Source organism: Pan paniscus, chromosome 6, assembly GCF_029289425.2.
Source record: "Pan paniscus chromosome 6, NHGRI_mPanPan1-v2.0_pri, whole genome shotgun sequence".
Taxonomy (NCBI): Eukaryota; Metazoa; Chordata; class Mammalia; order Primates; family Hominidae; genus Pan; species Pan paniscus.
Window position 1 is genome coordinate 128,296,461 of NC_073255.2, and position 14,005 is coordinate 128,310,465.

Here is a 14,005-nt window from a genome sequence, read left to right on the forward strand (position 1 = left end):
GGAAATATCCCCACAGCTATCTGTGTAAACATGGAAATAACTCCACCGCTATATGTAGAAACATGGAAATATCTAAACCGCTATCTATATAAACCTGGAAATATCCACAGCGCTGTCTCTATAAACATGGAAATGCCTACACCGCTATCTGTATAAACACGGAAATGTATACATGGCTATCTGTGTAAACATGGAAATATCTACACCGCCATCAGTATAAACATGGAAATACCTACACCGTCATCTATTTAACATGGAAATATCTACAGCATTATCTGTGTAACCATGGAAATATCTACACAGCCATCAGTATAAACATGGAAATATCAACACCTCCATCTCTATAAACACGGAAATATCTACACTGCCATCTGTATAAAAATGGAAATAGCTACACCGCTATCTGTATAAACATGGAAATGTCTACACCGCCATCTGAATAAACATGGAAATGTCTACACCGCTATCTGTATAAATATGGAAATATCTACACCGCTGTCTCTTTAAACATGGAAATATCTACACCGCTATCTGTATCCACATGGAAATATCTTCACCGTTATCTCTATAAACTTGGAAATATCTCCAACGCTATCTGCAAAAACTAGGAAATATCTACACCACCATCTGTATAAACACGTAAATATCTCCACCGCTATTTGTATAAACATGGAAATATCTCCAACGATATCTGCATAAACATGGAAATATCTCCACCGCTACCTGTATAAATATGGAAATATCTACACTGCCATCTCTATTAACATGGAAATATCTACATCGCTATCTCTACAAACATGGAAATAGCCACACCGCTATCTGTATAAACATGGAAATATCTACAACGCTGTCTGTACAAACATGGAAATATCTACACCGCTATCTGCATAAACTTGGAAATAACTACGCCGCTATCTGTGTAAATTTGGAAATATCTTCACCGCTATCTCTATATACATGGAAATGTCTACACCACTATCTGTATAAACATGGAAATATCTACACAGCGATCTCTATAAACATGGAAATATCTACACTGCCATCTCTATAAACATGGACATATCTTCATCGCTATTTGCATAAACATGGAAATAGCCACACCGCTGTCTGTATAAACATGGAAATATTTACACCGCCAACTGTAAAAACATGGAAATATCCACAGAGTCATCTGTATAAACATGGAAATATCTACACCTCCATCTGTATAAACATGGAAATATCTACACTGCCATCTGTATAAAGTGGAAATAGCCACACCGCTATCTGTATAAACATGGAAATATCTACACCGCTATCTGTATAAACATGGAAATATCTACAATGCTATCTGTACAAACATGGAAATATCTCCACCGCTATCTGTATAAACATGGAAATATCTACACCGCTATCTTTATAAACAAAGAAATATCTACACCGCTATCTGTATAAACATGGAAATAGCTACAACACTATCTGTGTAAACATGGAAATATCTAGTCAGCTGTCTGTGTAAACATGGAAATATGTACACCGCTATTTGTGTGAAGATGGAAATATCTACACCGCAATCTGTGCAAATATGGGAATATCTACACGTCTATCTCTGTAAACATGGAAATATCTACACCGCTATCTGTATGAACATGTAAATATCTACACTGCTATCTGTATAAACATGGAAATATCTACACCACGGTCTGTATAAACATGGATATATCTACACCGCTATCTGTATAAATTTGGAAATATCTACACCGCTATCTGTATAAACATGGAAATATCTACATCACTAGCTGTGTAAACATGGAAATAGCCACACCGCTATCTGTATAAACATGGAAATATCTACTCCGCCATCAATAAAAACATGGAAATATCTACACAGTCATCTGTATTAACATGGAAATACCTTCACCTCCATCTGTATAAACATGGAAATATCTACACTGCCATCCTTATACACATGGAAATATCTACACCGCTATCTGCATAAACATGGAAATATCTACACTGCTATCTGTATAAACTTGGAAATATCTACACGGCCATGTCTATAAACATGGAAATATCTCAACCGCTATCTGTATAAACATGGAAATATCTCCACCGCTATCTGTATAAACATGGAAATGTCTACAACACTCTCTGTGTAAGCATGGAAGTATCTACACAGCTGTCTGTGTAAACATGGAAATATGTACACCGCTATCTCTGTGAAGATGATATTATCTACACAGTAATCTGTGCAAATATAGAAATATCTACACCTCTATCTCTGTGAACATGGAAATATCTACACCGTTATCTGCATAAACATGGAAATATCTACATGGCTATCTCTGTAAACATGGAAATATCTACACCGCCATCTGTATAAACTTGGAATTAGCTACATAGTCATCTGTATAAACATGGAAATATCTACACCACTATCCCGATAAAATTGGAAATATCTACAATGCCATCTGTATAAACCTGGAAATAACTTCACCGCTATCTCTATAAACATGGAAACACCCACGCCGTTATGTGTATAAACATGGAAACATCTCCGCCGCTATCTGAAAAAACATGGAAATATCTCCACCGCTATCTGTATAAACATGGAAATGTCCACACTGCTATCTGTGTAAACATGGAAATATCTTCACCGCTATCTGTATAAACATGGAAATATCTACACCGCTATCTGTATAAACATGGAAATGTCCACACTGCTATCTGTGTAAACATGGAAATATCTTCACCGCTATCTGTATAAACATGGAAATATCTACATGGCTGTCTCTATAAACATGGAAATATCTACACCGCCATCTGTATAAACATGGAAATATCTACACTGCCATCTCTATAAACATGGAAATATCTACATCGTTATTTGTATAAACATGGAAATAGCCACACCGCTGTCTGTATAAACGTGGAAATATCTACACCGCCAACTGTAAAAACATGGAAATATCTACAGAGTCATATGTAAATACATGGAAATATCTACACCTCCATCTGTATAAACATGGAAATATCTACAGTGCCATCTGTAGAAATTGGAAATAGCCACACCGCTATCTGTATAAACATGGAAATATCTACACCGCTATCTGTATAAACATGGAAACATCTACAGCACTATCTGTATAAACATAGAAATATCTCCACCGCTATCAGTATAAAAATGGAAATATCTACACCGCTATCTTTATAAACAAGGAAATATCTACACCGCTATCTGTATAAACATGGAAATAGCTACAACACTATCTGTGTAAACATGTTAATATCTACACGTCGATCTCTGTAAACATGGAAATATCTACACCGCTATCTGTATAAACATGTAAATATCTACACCGCTATCTGTATACACATGGAAATATCTACACCACGGTCTTTATAAACATGGATATATCTACAGCGCTATCTGTATAAACATGGAAATATCTACAACGCTATCTGAATAAACATGGAAATATCTACATCTCTATCTGTATAAACATGGAAATAGCCACACCGCTATCTGTATAAACATGGAAATATCTACTCCACCATCTGTAAAGACATGGAAATATCTAAACAGTCTTCTGTATAAACATGGAAATATCTTCACCTCCATCTGTGTAAACATGGAAATATCTACACTGCCATCCTCATACCAATGGAATTATCTACACAGCCATCTGTATAAACATGGAAATATTTTCACGGCTATCTCTATAAACATGGAAACACCAAACCGCCATCTCTATAAACATGGAAATATCTCAACCGCTATCTGTATAAACATGGAAATATCTCCACCGCTATCTGTATAAACATGGAAATGTCTACAACACTATCTGTGCAAACATGAATATATCTACACAGCTGTCAGTGTAAACATGGAAATATGTACACCGCTATGTTGTGAAGATGATAATATCTACAAGGCAATCTGTGCAAATATGGAAATAACTACACCTCTATCTCTGTGAACATGGAAATATCTACACCGCTATCTGCATAAACATGGAAATAGCTACATGGCTATCTCTATAAACATGGAAATATCTACACCGCCATCTGTATAAAGTTGGAATTAACTACACAGTCATCTGTATAAACATGGAAATATCTACAATGCCATCTGTATGAACATGGAAATAACCTCACTGCTATCTCTACAAACATGGAAATTCCTACACCGCTATCTGTATACCCATGGAAATATCTCCACCGCTATCTGTATAAACATGGAAATATCAACACCGCTATCTGTATAAACTTAGAAATATCTACACCGCTATCTGTATAAATAGGGAAAAACTTCAAGGCAATCTCTATGAACATGGAAATGTCTACACCGCTATCTGTATAAACATGGAAATATCTACATGGCTATCTTTATAAACATGGAAATATCTACACCGCCATCTGTATAAACATGGAAATACCTACACAGTCATCTGTATAAACATGGAAATACCTATACAGTCATCTGCATAAACATGGAAATATCTACAATGCCTTCTGTATACACATGGAAATATCTACACAGCCATCTGTATAAACATGTAAATATCTACACTGGTATCTCAATAAACATGGAAATATCTACACCGCCATCTGCATAAACATGGAAATATCTACACAGACATCTGTATAAACATAGAAATATCTACACTGCCTTCTGTATAAACTTGGAAGTATCTACACTGACATCTGTAGAAAGATGGAAAAGTCTACAAAGCGATCTGTATAAACATGGGAATTTCTACACCGCTACCTGTATAAACACGGAAATATCTACACCGCTATCTGTATCAACATGGAAATAACTACACCGCAATCTGTATAAACGTGGAAATATCTTCAATGCTATCTCTGTAAGCATGGAAATATCTACACAGCTATCTGTGGAAATAACTACACCGCAATCTGTGCAAAGATGGAAATACCTACAACTCTATCTCTGTAAACATGGAAATGTCTACACCGATATCTGGATAAACATGGAAATATCTACACTGCAATCTGTATAAACATGGAAATCTCTACAGCGCCATCTGTATATACATGGAAATATCTACACCGCCATCTGTACACGCATGGAAACATCTACACAGTAATCTGTATAAACATGGAAATATCTACACTGCTATCTCTATAAACATGTTAATATCTACACCGCTTTGTGTATAAACATGGAAATATCTACGTCGCTATCTGTATAAACAGGGAAATATCTCCATAGCTATCTATATAAACATGGAAATATCTACACTGCTATCTGTATAAACATGGAAATATCTACACCGCTATCTGTATAAACCTGGACAAATCTACACCGCTATCTGTATAAATATGGAAATATCTAAACTGCTATCTGTATAAACATGGAAATATCTACACCGCCATCTGCATATCCATGGAAATATCTACACCGCCATTTGTGTAAACATGGAAATATCTCCACAGCCATCTGTGTATAGATGGAAATATCAACACCGCCATCTGTACAAACACGGAAATATCTACACCGCTATCTCTATAAACATGGAAATATCTGCACTGCCATCTGTAAAAACATGGAAATACCTATACAGTCATCTGTATAAACATGGAAATATCTACAATGCCTTCTGTATACACATGGAAATATCTACACAGCCATCTGTAGAAACACGTAAATATCTACACTGGTATCTCAATAAACATGGAAATATCTACACCGCCATCTCTATAAACATGAAAATATCTACACTGCCATCTCCATAAACATGGAACTATCTACTCCGCCCTCTGTATAAACATGGAAACATCTACACCGCCATCTGTGTGAATAACGAAATATCTACAATGCCATCTGTATAAAGATATAAATATCTGCACCGCGATCTGTATAAACATGGAAATATCTACATCGCTATCTGTATAAACGTGGAAATACCAACACCGCTATCGGTATAAACATGGAAATATCTACAACGCCATCTATATAAACACGGAAATATCTACACCTCTATGTCTATAAACATGGAAATACCTACACCGCTATCTCTATAAATATGGAAATATCCACACCGCCATCTGCATATTCATGGAAATATCTACAATGCCATCTGTATAAAGATGGAAATATCTACACGGCAATCTGTTTACAGATGGAAATATCAACACCGCCATCTGTACAAACATGGAAATATCTACACCGATATCTGTATAAACATAGAAATATCTACACTGCAGTCTGTATAAACATGGAAATATCTACACCGGTATCTGTATAAACATGGAAATATCTACACCACGATCTGTACAAACATGGAAATATTTACACTGCTATCTGTATAAACCTGGAAATATCTACACTGCTATCTCTATAAATATGGAAATATCTACACCGCCATCTGTATAAACATGGAAATAACTACACAGTCAAGTGTAGGAACATGGAAATATCTACACCACCGTTTGTATAAAGATGGAAAAATCTACAACGTTATCTGTATAAACATGGAAATATCTACACAGTGATCTGTATGAACATGGAAATATGTACAGCACTCTCTGAATAAAGATGGAAATACCTACACCGCTATCTGTAAAAACATGGAAATATCTACACCACTATCTGTATAAATATGGAAATATTTACACCGCTATATCTATAAACATGGAAATATCTACACCGCTATCTCTATAAACATGTAAATACCTTCACCGCCGTCTGTATTAACATGGAAATATCTACACAGTCAACTGTATAAACCTTGAAATATCTACACTGTCATCTATATAAACATGGAAATATCTACAGAGAACTCTGAATAAACATGGAAATATCGGCACAGCCATCTGTATAAACATGGAAATATCTACACCGCTATCTGTGTAAACATGGAAATATCTACACCACTATGAGTATTAACGTGGAAATATCTCCATTGCTATCTGTATAAACATGGACATATCTCCACCGCAATCTGTATAAACATGAAAATATCTACACTGCTATCTCTATAAACATGGAAATATCTACAGTGCCATCTGTACAAACATGGAAATATCTACACAGTCATCTGTAGAAATAGGGAAATATCTACACTGCTATCTCTATAAACATGGAAATAACTACACCGCTATCTCTATAAACATGTAAATATCTACACCGCTATCTCCATCAACTTGGAAATATATACACCGCCATCTCTTTAAACATGGAGTTATCTACAACGCCATCTACATAAACAAGAAAATATCTACACTGCCATCTATATAAACATGGAAATATCTACACAGCCATCTCTATAAACATGGAAATATCTACACCGCAATCTCTATAAACATGGAAATATCTACATTGCCATTTGTAGAAAGATGGAAATATCTACACCGCCATCTGTATAAACGTGGAAATATCTACACCGCTATCTGTATAAACATGGAAATATCTACACCGCAATCTGTATAAACATGGAAGTATCTACACCGCTATCTGGATAAATATGAAATATCTAAACCGCTATCTCTATAAAAATGGAAATATCTACACTGCTATCTGTATAAACATGGAAATATCCTCACCGCTATCTCTGTGAACATGGATATATCTACACCGCTATCTCTATAAACATGGAAATATCTACACCGCCATCTCTATAAACATGGAAATATCTGCACCGCCATCTGTATAAACATGGAAATATCTACACCTCCATCTGCATAAAGATGGAAATATCTACACTGCGATGTGTACACATGGAAATATCTACACAGCCATCTGTATAAACATGGAAATATCTACACCGCTACCTCTATAAACATGGAAATACCTACAATGCAATCTGTATAAAAATGGAAATATCTACATCGCTCTCTGTGTAAACATGGAAATATCACCACCGATATCTGTTTAAATATGTAAATACCTACACCGCTATCTGTATAAAAATGGAAATATCTACACAGTCAACTGTATATACATGGAAATATCTACACAATCATCTCTATAAACATGGAAAAAACAACACTGCCATCTGTATAAACATGGTAATATCTACACAATCATCTGTATATACATGGAAATATCTACACCACCTTCTCTATAAACATGGAAATATCTACACTGCCGTCTGTATACACATGGAAATTTCTACAGAGCCATCAGTATAACCATGGAAACATCTGCACCGCTATCTCTATACACATGGAAATAACTACACTGCAATCTGTATAAACATGGAAATATCTACACCACAAACTCTATAAACATGGAAATATCTACACCGCCATCTCTATAAATATGAAAATATCTACACCGCCATCTCCATAATCATGGAACTATCTACACCGCCATCTGTGTAAACATGGAAATATATACACTGCCGTCTGTATAAAGATGGAAATATCTGCATCCCGTGCTGCATAAACATGGAAATATCTGCATTGCTATCTGTACAAACAGGGAAATACCAACACCACTATCTGTATAAAGGTGGAAATTTCTACACCACGATCTGTATAAACATGGAAATATCTATAAGTCTCTCTGTATAATCATGGAAATAAATACACCGCTATCTGTATAAACATGGAAATATCTATACCGCCCTCTGAATAAACATGGAAATATCTACACTGCTATCTCTATCAATATGGAAATGTATACACCACTATCTCTAAAAACAAGGAAATATCTAGACTGCCATCTGTATAAACATGGAAATATGTACACAGCCATCTGAATAAACATGGAAATAACAACACCGCTATCTCTATAGAGATGGAAATAATTACACAGCTATCTCTATAAACATGGAAATATCTACACCGCCATCTCTATAAACCTGGAAATATCTACACTGACATATTTATAAACATGAAAATATCTACACCGGTATCTCCATAAACATGGAACTATCTACACCACCATCTGTGTAAAAATGGAAATATCTAAACCGCTATCTGTATAAACATGGACATATCTACACTGCCATCTGTATAAAGATGGAAATATCTACACCGCGAGCAGTATAAACATGGAAATATCTACACCACTATCTGTATAAACATGGAAATACCAAAAAGCTATCTGTATAATCATGGAAATATCTAAACCACTATCTGTTTTAACATGGAAATATCTACACCACTATCTCTATAAACATGGAAATATCTGCACTGCCATCTCTAAAAACATGGAATTATCTACACCACTATCTCTATAAACTTAGAAATACCTACACCGCCATCTCTATAAACATGGAAATATGTACACCACTATCTCTATAAACATATAAATATCTACACCACCATCTCTATAAACATGATAATATCTAAACCGCCATCTGCATAAACATGGAAATATCTACACCGCCATCTGTGTAAACATGGAAATATCTATGCCTCCCTCTGTATAAACATAGAAATATCTACACTGCCATCTGTGGAAAGATGGAAATGTCTACACCGCGATCTGTATAAACTTGGAAATATGTACACCGCTACTTGTATAAACATGGAAATATCTACACCGCTATCTATATAAACATGGAAACACCTACACCACGATATGTATAAAAATGGAAATATCTACACTGCTAGCTGTATAAACATGGAAATATCTACACCACTAACTGTATAAACATGCAAATATCTACACCACCATCTATATAAACATGGAAATATCTACACCGCCATCTGTATAAACATGGAAATATCTACAATGCCATCTGTAGAAAGATGGAAATATCTACACGGCAATCTGTGTAAACATGGAAATATCTACACCGATATCTGTAAAAACATGGAAATATCTACACCGCTATCTGTATAAACGTGGAAATATCTACACCACGATCTGTATAAACATGGAAATATCTACAATGCCATCTGTACAAACATGGAAATATCTACACAGTTATATGTAGAAACATGGAAATATCTACACCAATATCTCTATAAACATGGAAATAACTACACCGCTATCTCTATGAACATGGAAATATATACACTGCTATCTCCACCAACATGGAAATATATACACCGCCGTCTCTTTAAACATGGAGATATCTACAACGCCATCTACATAAACAAGAAATTATCTACACTGCCATCTATATAAACATGGAAATATCTACACCACCATCTCTATAAACATGGAAATATCTACACTGCCATTTGTAGAAAGATGGAAATATCTACACCGCCATCTTTATAAATGTGGCAATATCTACAGCGCAATCTGTGTAAACATGGAAATATCTACACCGATATCTGTAAAAACATGGAAATATCTACACCGCTATCTGTGTAAACATGGAAATATCTAAACTGCCATCTGTGGAAAGATGGAAATATCTACACCACGATCTGTATAAATATGAAAATATCTACAACGCTAACTGTGTAAAGATGGAAATATCTGCACCGCAATCTGTGCAAAGATGGAAATATCTACACCGCTATCTCTGTAAACATGGAAATATCTACGCCACTATCTGTATAAACATGGAAATATCTACACTGCTATCTGTATAAACATGGATATAACTACACCGTTATCTGTATAAACATGGAAATATCTACGCCGCTATCGGAATAAATATGGTAATATCTACACCGCCATTTGTGTAAACATACAAATATCTACAGAGTCATCTGTATACACATAGAAATATCTACACAGCCATCTGTAAACATGGATGTATCTACACAACTATCTCTATAAACAAGGAAATACCTACAGCGCTATCTCTATAAACATGTAAATATCAACACCACAGTCTCTACAAACATGGAAATATCTACACCGCCATCTATGTAAACATGAAAATCTCTACACCGCTATCTGTATAAAGATGGAAATATCTACACCGCTATCTGTATAAAGATGGAAATACCTACACCGCTATCTCTATAAACATGGAAATATCTACACCGCTATCTGTGTATACATGGAAATATCTACACCGCCATCTACATATCCATGGAAATATCTGCGCCGCCATCTGTATAAACATGGAAATATTTACACGGTCATCTGTGTATAGATGGAAATATCAACACCACCATCTGAACAAACATGGAAATATCTGCACCGCTATCTGTATAAACATGGAAATATCTACACCGCGGTCTGTATAATCATGGAAATATGTAAACCGCTATCTGTATAAACATGGAAATATCTACACCGCTATCTCTATAAACATGGAAATATCTACACAGTGATCTGTATAAACATGGAAATATCTACACGGCCATCTGTGTATAGATGGAAATATCAACACCACCATCTGTACAAACATGGAAATATCTACACCGCTATCTCTATAAACATGGAAATATCTGCACTGCCATCGGTAAAAACATGGAAATACCTATACAGTCATCTGTATAAACATGGAAATATCTACAATGCCATCTGTATACACATGGAAATATCTACACAGCCATCTGTATAAACATGGAAATACCTACACCGCAATCTGTATAAACATGGAAATATCTACACCACTATCTGTATAAACATGGAAGTATCTCCACAGCTATCGGTAAAAATATGGAAATATCTACACCGCTATCTCCATAAACATGGAAATATCTACACCGCTAGCTGTATAAACATGGAAATATCTACTTGGCTATCTCTAGAAACATGGAAATATCTACACTGCCATCTGTACAAACATGGAAATACCTACACAGTCGATTGCATAAACATGAAAATATCTACACCACTATCTGTATAAACATGGAAATATCTACACCGTTATCTTTGTAAACATGGAAATATCTACACCGCTACCTGTATAAACACGGAAATACCTACATCACTATCTGTGTAAACATGGGAATATCTTCACAGCTATCTGTGTAACCATGGAAATATGTACACCGCTATCTGTGTAAAAATGGAAATATCTACACCGCAATATGCGCAAATATGGAAATATCTACACCGCTATATCTGTAAACATGGAAATATCTACACCGCTATCTCTGTAAACATGGAAATATCTACACCGCTATCTGTATAAACTTGGAAATACCTACACATTCATCTGTATAAACATGGAAAAATCTACACCACTATCTGTATAAACATGGAAATATCTCCACTGCCATCTGTATAAACATGGAAATATCTACACAGCCATCTGTATAAACATGGAAATATCTACACAGCCATCTCTATAAACATGGAAATATCTACAGAGCTATCTGTATAAACATCGAAAGAGCCACACCGCTATCTGTATAAACATGGAAATATCTACACCGCCGTCTGTAAAAACAAGGAAATATCTACACAGTCATCTGTAAAAACATGGAAATATCTACATCTCCATGTGTATAAACATGGAAATATCTACACCGTCATCTGTATACACATGGAAATACCTACACAGCCATCTGTATAAACATGGAAATATCTATACCGCTATCTCCATAAACTTTGAAATACCCACACCGCAATCTGTATAAACATGGAAATATCTACACCGCAATCTGTATAAACATGGAAGTATCTACACTGCTATCTGTAAAAATATGAAAATATCTACACCGCTATCTCTATAAACATGGAAATATCTACACCGCTAGCTGTATAAACGTGGAAATATCTACTTGGCTCTCTCTAGAAACAGGGAAATATCTACACCGCCATCTGTATAAACATGGAAATATCTACACAGTCGATTGCATAAACATGGAAATATCTACACCACTATCTGTGTAAACATGGAAATATCTACACTGCTATCTTTATAGACATGGAAATATCTACACCGCTATCTGTATAAACATGGGAATATCTACAACAATGTCTGTGTAAACATGGAAATATCTACAGAGCTATCAGTGTAAACATGGAAATATGTACACCAATATCTGAGTAAAGATGAAAATATGTACACCGCAATCTGTACAAATATCAAAATATCTACTACGCTATCTCTTTAAACATGGAAATATCTTCCCCGTAATCTGTATAAACATGGAAATATCTACACCGCTATCTGTATAAACATGGAAATATCTACACCGCTATCTCTATAAATATTGAAATATCTACAACGATATCTCTATAAACATGGAAATGCCTACACAGCTATCTGTATAAACATGGAAATATCTACATGGCTATCTCTATAAACATGGAAATATCTACACCGCCATCTGTATAAACATGGAAATAACTACACAGTCATCTGTATAAACATGGAAACATCTACAACACTATCTATATAAACATGGCAATATCTACACTGCCATCTGTATAAACATGGAAATGTCTACACCGCCATCTGTATAAACATGGAAATATCTCCAACGCTATCTGTATAATCTCAGAAATATCTGCACTGCTATCTGTATAAACATGGAAATATCTACATGGCTATATCCATAAACATGGAAATATCTACACCGCCATCTGTACAAACATGGAAATACCTACACAGTCATCTCTATAAACATGGAAAAATCTACACCTACAGGTATATAAACATGGAAATATCTACACTGCCATCTGTATACACATGGAAATATCTACACAGCCATCTGTATAAACATGGAAATATCTACACCGGTATCTCCATAAACATGGAAATACCTACACAGCAATCTGTATAAACATGGAAATGTCTACACCGTTATCTGTATAAACATGGAAATATCTACACCGCTATCTGTTAAAATATCGAAATATCTACACCGCTATCTCTATAAACCTGGAAATATTTACACTGCTTGCTGTATAAACATGGAAATATCTACTTGGCTATCTCTAGAAACATGGAAATATCTACACCGCCATCCGTATAAACATGGAAATACCTACACAGTCAATTGCATAAACATGGAAATATCTACACCACTGTCTGTATAAATATGGAAATATCTACACCGCTATCTGTATAAACATGGAAATACCTACACCGCTATCTATATAAACATGGAATTATATACACCGCTATCTCTATAAACATAGAAATATCTAAAACGCCATCTCTATAAACATGGAAATATC